This window comes from Sorex araneus, chromosome 1, assembly GCF_027595985.1.
Source record: "Sorex araneus isolate mSorAra2 chromosome 1, mSorAra2.pri, whole genome shotgun sequence".
Classification (NCBI taxonomy): domain Eukaryota; kingdom Metazoa; phylum Chordata; class Mammalia; order Eulipotyphla; family Soricidae; genus Sorex; species Sorex araneus.
The window spans coordinates 90,936,342-90,943,619 of NC_073302.1; positions in this window are offsets into that span (position 1 = coordinate 90,936,342).

Sequence of the window (7,278 nt, forward strand, 5' to 3'; positions counted from 1 at the left end):
TTATTTTTAAACATGTTTTGAAAAGAAGTGTTTGGGCTGGGGAGAGAGTACAGAGGTTAAGGCAGATAGATCAGAGGTTCAGGCACTCGTCTGGAATGTGGCTGACCCTGATTCAATCCTCAGCGTCACATGGTTCCCTGAGCACAAAGTGGTGATCTCTGAGCACAGAGCCAGGAATAAGCTCTGAGCACCACCAAGTGGAGTCAAAAATACTATTCCCCACCAAAAAAGAAAAAAGAGTTCTCCACCTTTGGCGAGCTGAAAAGTCTCATGGAAGAATTCGTGTGTTCCAAGATCCCGTGACGTTTTTCAAGCCCAATCTACGTTGTCCACAGCTGGCGTGCTCTGCCTGCGTGGCTAGGACTCGGATTGTTCTCACCCTGCCATTGAGGACCTCTCCTGGGACCTAATTTAAGGGTAGAAATTCTCCCAAGGTAGAAAGATCAGGACAGGAGATACAAACCAGAAGAATAATGGATGCTGGAAGAAAAAGACAAAACAACAATGCAGAGCTCAAAGTGAGCATTTTAAAATCAAAGATTTGTCATAACCAACATAGCAAAACAGCCATTCGTTGGCTCAAAAATGGGAGTCGCTCCAACGATGAAGAATGTCATATAGTTTTAGTGAGAAGCGCTCCACTGCCCAAATGTGATCATCTCAGAATTAGATTTCCCTTATTCTCAGAAAGTTCCTATCTGACAAATAGACCGAGACCAGCAGGGTAGCCTGTTTGTCCTCCACTACTCCAGATTTCAGAATCGGCCCTTTATGTCCCTATGAATCATTTGAAGAATTTCCAGAACCATTTGAATATGGCTTCCAGTAATTTATAATTATCCACAGATATCCCTACCCACACCTGCCATCTGCTTAGCTGGTGAGAGGCAGGCTTCCCACAGTGAACTCGGGGCACCAGCGTGAACGGAGACAGAGAGTAAAAAATCAAATGGGGTAAGGGAAGTACAGTGGGTAGGGCATTTGCCTTGCATGCAGCCAACCCAGGTTCAATGCCCGGCACCTATGTGGTCCCCTGAGAACAGAGCCATGAGAAACCCCTAGTACTGCCAGTATGGCCCAAAAACAGAAAAATAATCTAGAGAGTTCAACTTTCATGAATGATGGCACGCAAGCCAAAACCATTTTCCAAGTGTTACTGGTTCATTTCCTGGGTTTAGTGAGAATTTCCAGGAGCGTTTCAGCTGCTGGACACATTTACCTCTACGTTCTCTTGACAGTGGCCTGTGCTGACAAAGATTAAGGGGTTATGTCACACACACAGTTTTGTATGGGTTAATCCCATATCAAATACCAATTTTGCCATCTGGTAGAAATCCCAAGAATTGCCGGCTGGGCTGGAGCGATAGCACAGCGAGTAGGGCGTTTGCCTTGCATGCTGCCGACTCAGGTTCAATTCCCAGCATCCCATATGGTCCCCCAAGCACTGCCAGGAGTAATTACTGAGTGCAGAACCAGGAGTAACCTCCGAGCATCGCTGGGTGTGACCCAAAAGGCAAAAAAAAAAAGAAAAAGAAGAAGAATTGATGGCAGCTTTTAATGGGCTCTGAAGCCCATCAGAAGTACCTGTGTGACACCCTCATCTTCCCTATTTTCCAGAGGTCAGTAAGGAACTACTCAACTATGCCTTTTTGTTTTGGCTTTTGGGTCACGTCCAGAGATGCTTGTGGACTACTGTCAACTCAGTGCGTGCTTGAGGGGCCATGTGGTACCAGAGCTAGAACCCAGGTGTCCTTGAATTTGAAGCATGCTTTCCAGCTCATTGAGTTATTTCTCGGGCCCTGGAACATGACACATTTATTTATTTCATTTATGCAATCATGCAGATCAAACCCAGAGCCTCTCATTTACAGGGCTGCTTTATCATCCCTGAACCTCATGTATGCCTTATCTAAGGCTATTTTTCTTGTGTACTAGATCAGCATTTCTTTTTTTTTTTCTTTTTTGGGTCAGCTCAGGGGTCACTCCTGGCTCTACATTCTGGAATTACTCCCACAATGCTGGGGGTACCATTAGGGAGTCTGGGGATTGAATCTAGGTGGGCCGCGTGCAAAGCAAACACCCTACCCACTGTACTATCACTCCAGCCCTAGATCAGCATTTCTTAGACTTTTCCACTCATAATTCCTTTCACCCAAAAAAATGCAATGTAGGCTAGCACTGTCTAAAACACCCTTGGTTCATTACACGTTTGTTTCTATTCTTGGTCATTGCAGGTCCAGAAACCTTTTACTGTTGCCAGTATTTTCGTAGTGCCCACATTCAGTTACAACACAGGGCTGTGATCCACAGTTTAAGAAGCAAGATTTGAGACATTGGATAAAGTTGGCTTTATCCAGCCAGTGCTGTGGCTCAAGTGCGAAAGCAGAGGCTTCCAGGAGGGAATAAACATGGTGCTTCCCCCGGACACTGTCCCCACAACGGCCAAGTAAAAGAATGAATTATCAGGCCATGTTGTTGGCATTTCAATGCATATGAGAAAGATGATGCCACATCCTCAGTATTGATATTTTTCTATATTAAATTTTAAATGTAATACTCAATAGTACACCAATTCAAGAGAGATTATGGAACCATTTATCCACTGTTGTATCATTACTAGTTTTAATAAAATAGTATTATACTTCAGTAATAATTACTACTAATTGCCCCCGTGCCAGGCTGGCTAACCCAGGGCCCCTCAGAGGGAGATGGATTGAGTTTCCCTCCCCGACTGAGCAGAGTCCCAGCAGCTGAAGACCTCCGGAACCCAGCCACAGCCATGCTCAAGGCCCCTCTCCACACGTTCAGACGAGCCTCATGCATGAAGCAACTGGCAGAGGAACCCAAGTGTGCAGGACCCGGGGCTGAGATCCCCAAGCTTGCTCAGATCAGGACTGGGCCTTCTACACCCAGATCCCCCATTTTCCAGTAGCTTGGCAGTCACACCCACAAACTGCACCATGTAATCTCATAAATGGCCAAATCCAGAGACTATAAAACAAAGCTCCCGGAAGAGAGTGACACAGAACCTCCTGCCCTCATGCCAGGCTGTCTTCACCGGGGCCCTCTTGGAGGGGGCAAAATTTATATCACTTGCAGTTGGTAGACTGGGAGCACCTGTAAGGACAATTAGAGGCTGCCCTAAAAGCCTTCGTCCCTCTCAGAGAGCCCAGCAAGCTACTGAGGGTATCCTGCCTGCACTGCAGAGCCTGGCAAGCTACCCATGGCGTACTCAATATGCCAAAAACAGTAACAACGATGGTCCTCATTCCCCTGAACCTGAAAGAGCCCCCAATATGGCAGCATTGAGAAGGACGAGTAAGGAGAGGTTGTGATGCTCTTCATGTTCCTGGAGTGAGCAGACACTATTGGACTACACTAGCATACTACAGGGACAAATGGAGACGTTACTGTGCCAGCTCGAGCAAATTGATGAGCAATGGGACCACAAGTAAAGTGATCACTTGGTACTAGTTTTTCACCTTGACAAATAACACTAAAAGTGTCAGTACATATTGCTCTTTTTCTCTTTTTGAATTATATTAAAATTTTTTTCAGGGGGCTGGAGCGATAGCACAGCAGGTAGGGCGTTTGCCTTGCACGCGGCCAACCCGGGTTTGATTCCCAGCATCCTATATGGTCCCCTGAGCACCGCCAGGGGTAATTCCTGAGTGCAGAGCCAGGAGTAACCCCTGTGCACCGCCAGGTGTGACTCAAAAAAAAAAAAGCAAAAAAAAAATTTTTTTTTCAGGGGCTGGAGCAATAGAACAGCGGGTAGGGCATTTGCCTTGCACGCAGCCGACCCGGGTTCAATTCACAGCATCCCATATGGTCCCCTGAGTACCGCCAGGAGTGATTCCTGAGTGCAGAGCCAGGAGTAACCTCCGTGCATCGCCAGGTGTGACCCAAAAAGAAAAAATTTTTTTTCAAAAGTAAAATTTGTTAAACTTAGTTTAAAATTAGTTTAAAATTTGTTAAATTTAGTTTAAAATTAGTTAAAGAATATAAATGTTTTGGACTGGAGTGGTAGCACAGAGAGGAGTGCATTTGCCTTGCACATGGCTGACCCTGGTTCAATTCCCAGCATCCCATATGGTCCCCTGAGCACCACCAGGAATAATTCCTGAGTGCAGAGCCAGGAGTAGCCCCTGTGCATTGCCAGGTGGGATCCAAAAAGGAAAAAAAAAAGAAGAATAATGTAAATATTTTTACATTTTGTATCCTTCAAAAAATAAATGCTGGGCCAGAAGGCATTTGCTTTGCACGCCCAGGTTCGATTCCCAGCATTCCATATGGTCCCCCGACCACCACCAGGAGTGATTCCTGAATGCAGTCAGGAGTAACCCCTGAGCATCTCTGGGTGTGACCCAAAAAGAGAAAAAAGAAAAAGAACAAATACTACACTCAAAACTGTGTTTCTCCAGGGGCCAAAGAGATAGTACAATAGAGAGCATTTACCTTACACTCGACTGACCAGGATTCCATCTCTAGCATCCCATGTGGTCTCCGAGGACCACCAAGAGTAATTCCTGAGTGTGGAACCAGGAGTAACACCTGAGCATTGGTAGGTGTGGCCCAAATAATTTTTTAAAAAATTAAAAAACAAAATTGTGCTCCAATATGAACTACGAAATAGGCATATGGTAAATCTACTGTTGAATTTCTTTTTTTTTTTTTTTTTTTTTTTGCTTTTTGGGTCACACCCAGCGATGCTCAGGGATCACTCCTGGCTTTGCACTCAGGAATTACTCCTGGCAGTGCTTGGAGGACCATATGGGATGCCGGGGATCGAACCCGGGTCGGCCGCGTGCAAGGCAAAAGCCCTACCCGCTGTGCTATCGCTCTGGCCCCTACTGTTGAATTTCTAAACCAAAATTAAAGCATTCAGTTAGACTCCCTTGATACAAAAGAAAATATTTATGGCAACAATATTTCTCTCCCTGAATTAGAGATAACACTCCGAAATATGAATTCTACTGCAGCTACTCACTTTGTGAAACTCTTTCAGTTCTCTACTCCTGGCTCTGCGCTTACGAATTACTCATGGTAGTGCTTGGGGGACCACATGGGATGCCAGGGATCCAACCTAGGTTAGTCTCTTGCAAAGCAAACACCCTACCCACTGTACTATCTCTCCAGCCCTCTTAATTTCCTATTTTTAATTTAAAAAAATCGTGAATCATCATTTTATACCAACACCTATCTTCAGAAAGTAATGTTATTACCAGAGTTTTCAAATGCACCACAATTAATTTTTGGATGTAAAAAAAAAATCCAGGGTCAAAGAAATAGCACAGAGATTAACCCCCCTTCCTTGCATGAGCCAACCCTGAACCACTCCCTGACACTGCAAATGTTCCACTGAGCATCAGCACTAATGATCCCTGAGCACAGAGCCAGGAGCCAGTGCCCTGGGCACTGCAGAATGTCACCCCCCCCCAAAAAAAAAAAAAAAACAGAAAAAAAATATTCCTCACAACTCTCTTAATCCTAACAAATATAAACTATATTGTTACCTTAACTTTAAATGTCCTCTGTAAACTCATTTGATCAGCTCTCATGATTTCAGTTTGTAATTACCTTACACTCTGATGATTAAGGGTGTTGTTGCCGCTCACAGACATACTACACACAAAAGGCTGAGCTCAAATTATAGGTCATCTGTTTATTAGCTCAATGGCTTTAATCAAGCCGGTTAAAGACCTTACTTCCTCTTTTGAAGAGAGGTGTTGGAGGCCGTCCTCTTTGAAGGCTGCATTATCAGCATACTTTGTTTGTGGGTAGTAGTGAGTCAAGATAAAGTTTGAAATCCTTAACGTAATCCCTACGGTGCTCCCCACGCTACTTTAGGGCATCTTAAACTTCTGAATGCCTATTTTTTTTATTTTGATTATTTTCTTATAATTTTGATTATGTTTTGGTTTGTTTACGACCACCACCAGGAAGGGCTGACATCAGCTCCTGCTCTCACTCCTGGTGGGGCTCAGGGAACCATGGGGGGTGGTGCTGGGGATCGAACCCAGGTCGCAACATGCAAGGCAAGTGCCCTGTCCACTGTCTTCTCTCTCAGGCCCTCGATCTCTGTTTCCTATCACTCTGCTGAGCCCGGCTGTGTCCGGTCATTGGGAACCTCTCTCCCCAAACATTGCAAACCTTGCCCGCTCAGCGATCAGAGAAAATTTCCACAACGTTCTCCCAGCCAGCCTTTGGACTCCTACTCTTCCTTCTAAAATTTCTCTGACATTCCCTGAAGTTTCTGTCTTTAGGATCCCTACTAAAATTCCTCTAAAGGGGACTGGAGCAATAGCACAGCGGGGAGGGCGTTTGCCTTGCATGCGGCCGACCCGGGTTCTATTCCCAGCATACCATATGGTCCCCTGAGCACTACCAGGGGTAATTCCTGAGTGCAGAGCCAGGAGTAACCCCTGTGCATCGCTGGGTGTGCCCAAAAAGCAAAAAAAAAAAAAAAAAAAAAAATCCTCTAAAGTGCCACTTCAGGAGGACATTCCCTGAAGCGATCCTAATGCTTCCCTATTTTTCTCTAGAGCTCTGACCACAATTCTACTTGCGTTGCCCCTTACAGAACGGTCCCTTCTGTAGCTGTCTCTCTGACCAGCATGCAGGCTCCATGAAGGCCGCACCTACCCCCGTGATTAATGACAAAAATGTTGCAGCTAATTGTTCCACACACAACAAACATAGACACAAAATGCTACGTATTTTTAGGAATTACAATAGCAGTAATGAAATGACTATGTGTGTATCAATGATGTATATCTAAGTATGTGTTATTTGATCTATAGTAGCTTAAACTCACTGGGGAGTTCTGATTTTGTTTAGTTGGTTGTTTTTTTTGTATCACAGGAAACTCAGAGGCAAGCCATAGCTTACCCATAGTTAATAGTTTCATCATTGTCATCACTGTCATCCTGTTGCTCATCGATTTGCTCGAGCAGGCACCAGTAACGTCTCCATTGTGAGACTTGTTACTGTTTTTGGCGTATCGAATATGCCACGGAGAGCTTGCCAGGCTCTGCTGTGCGGGCGGGATACTTTCTGTAGTTTGCCAGGCTCTCTGAGAGGGGCAGAGAAATCGAACCCGGGTCGGCCGCATGCAAGGTGAACGCCCTACTCGCTGCACTAGTTAATAGTTTAGGAGGAAAAATCAAAAGTAGAGAACACTCGGTTAAATTTGAGTGTCAGAGAAGAGATAACCTTTTAGTTTGCTCAGCTTCAATATTATACTTGTTACAGTCTCTGATTTCCTGAAATTCAAAT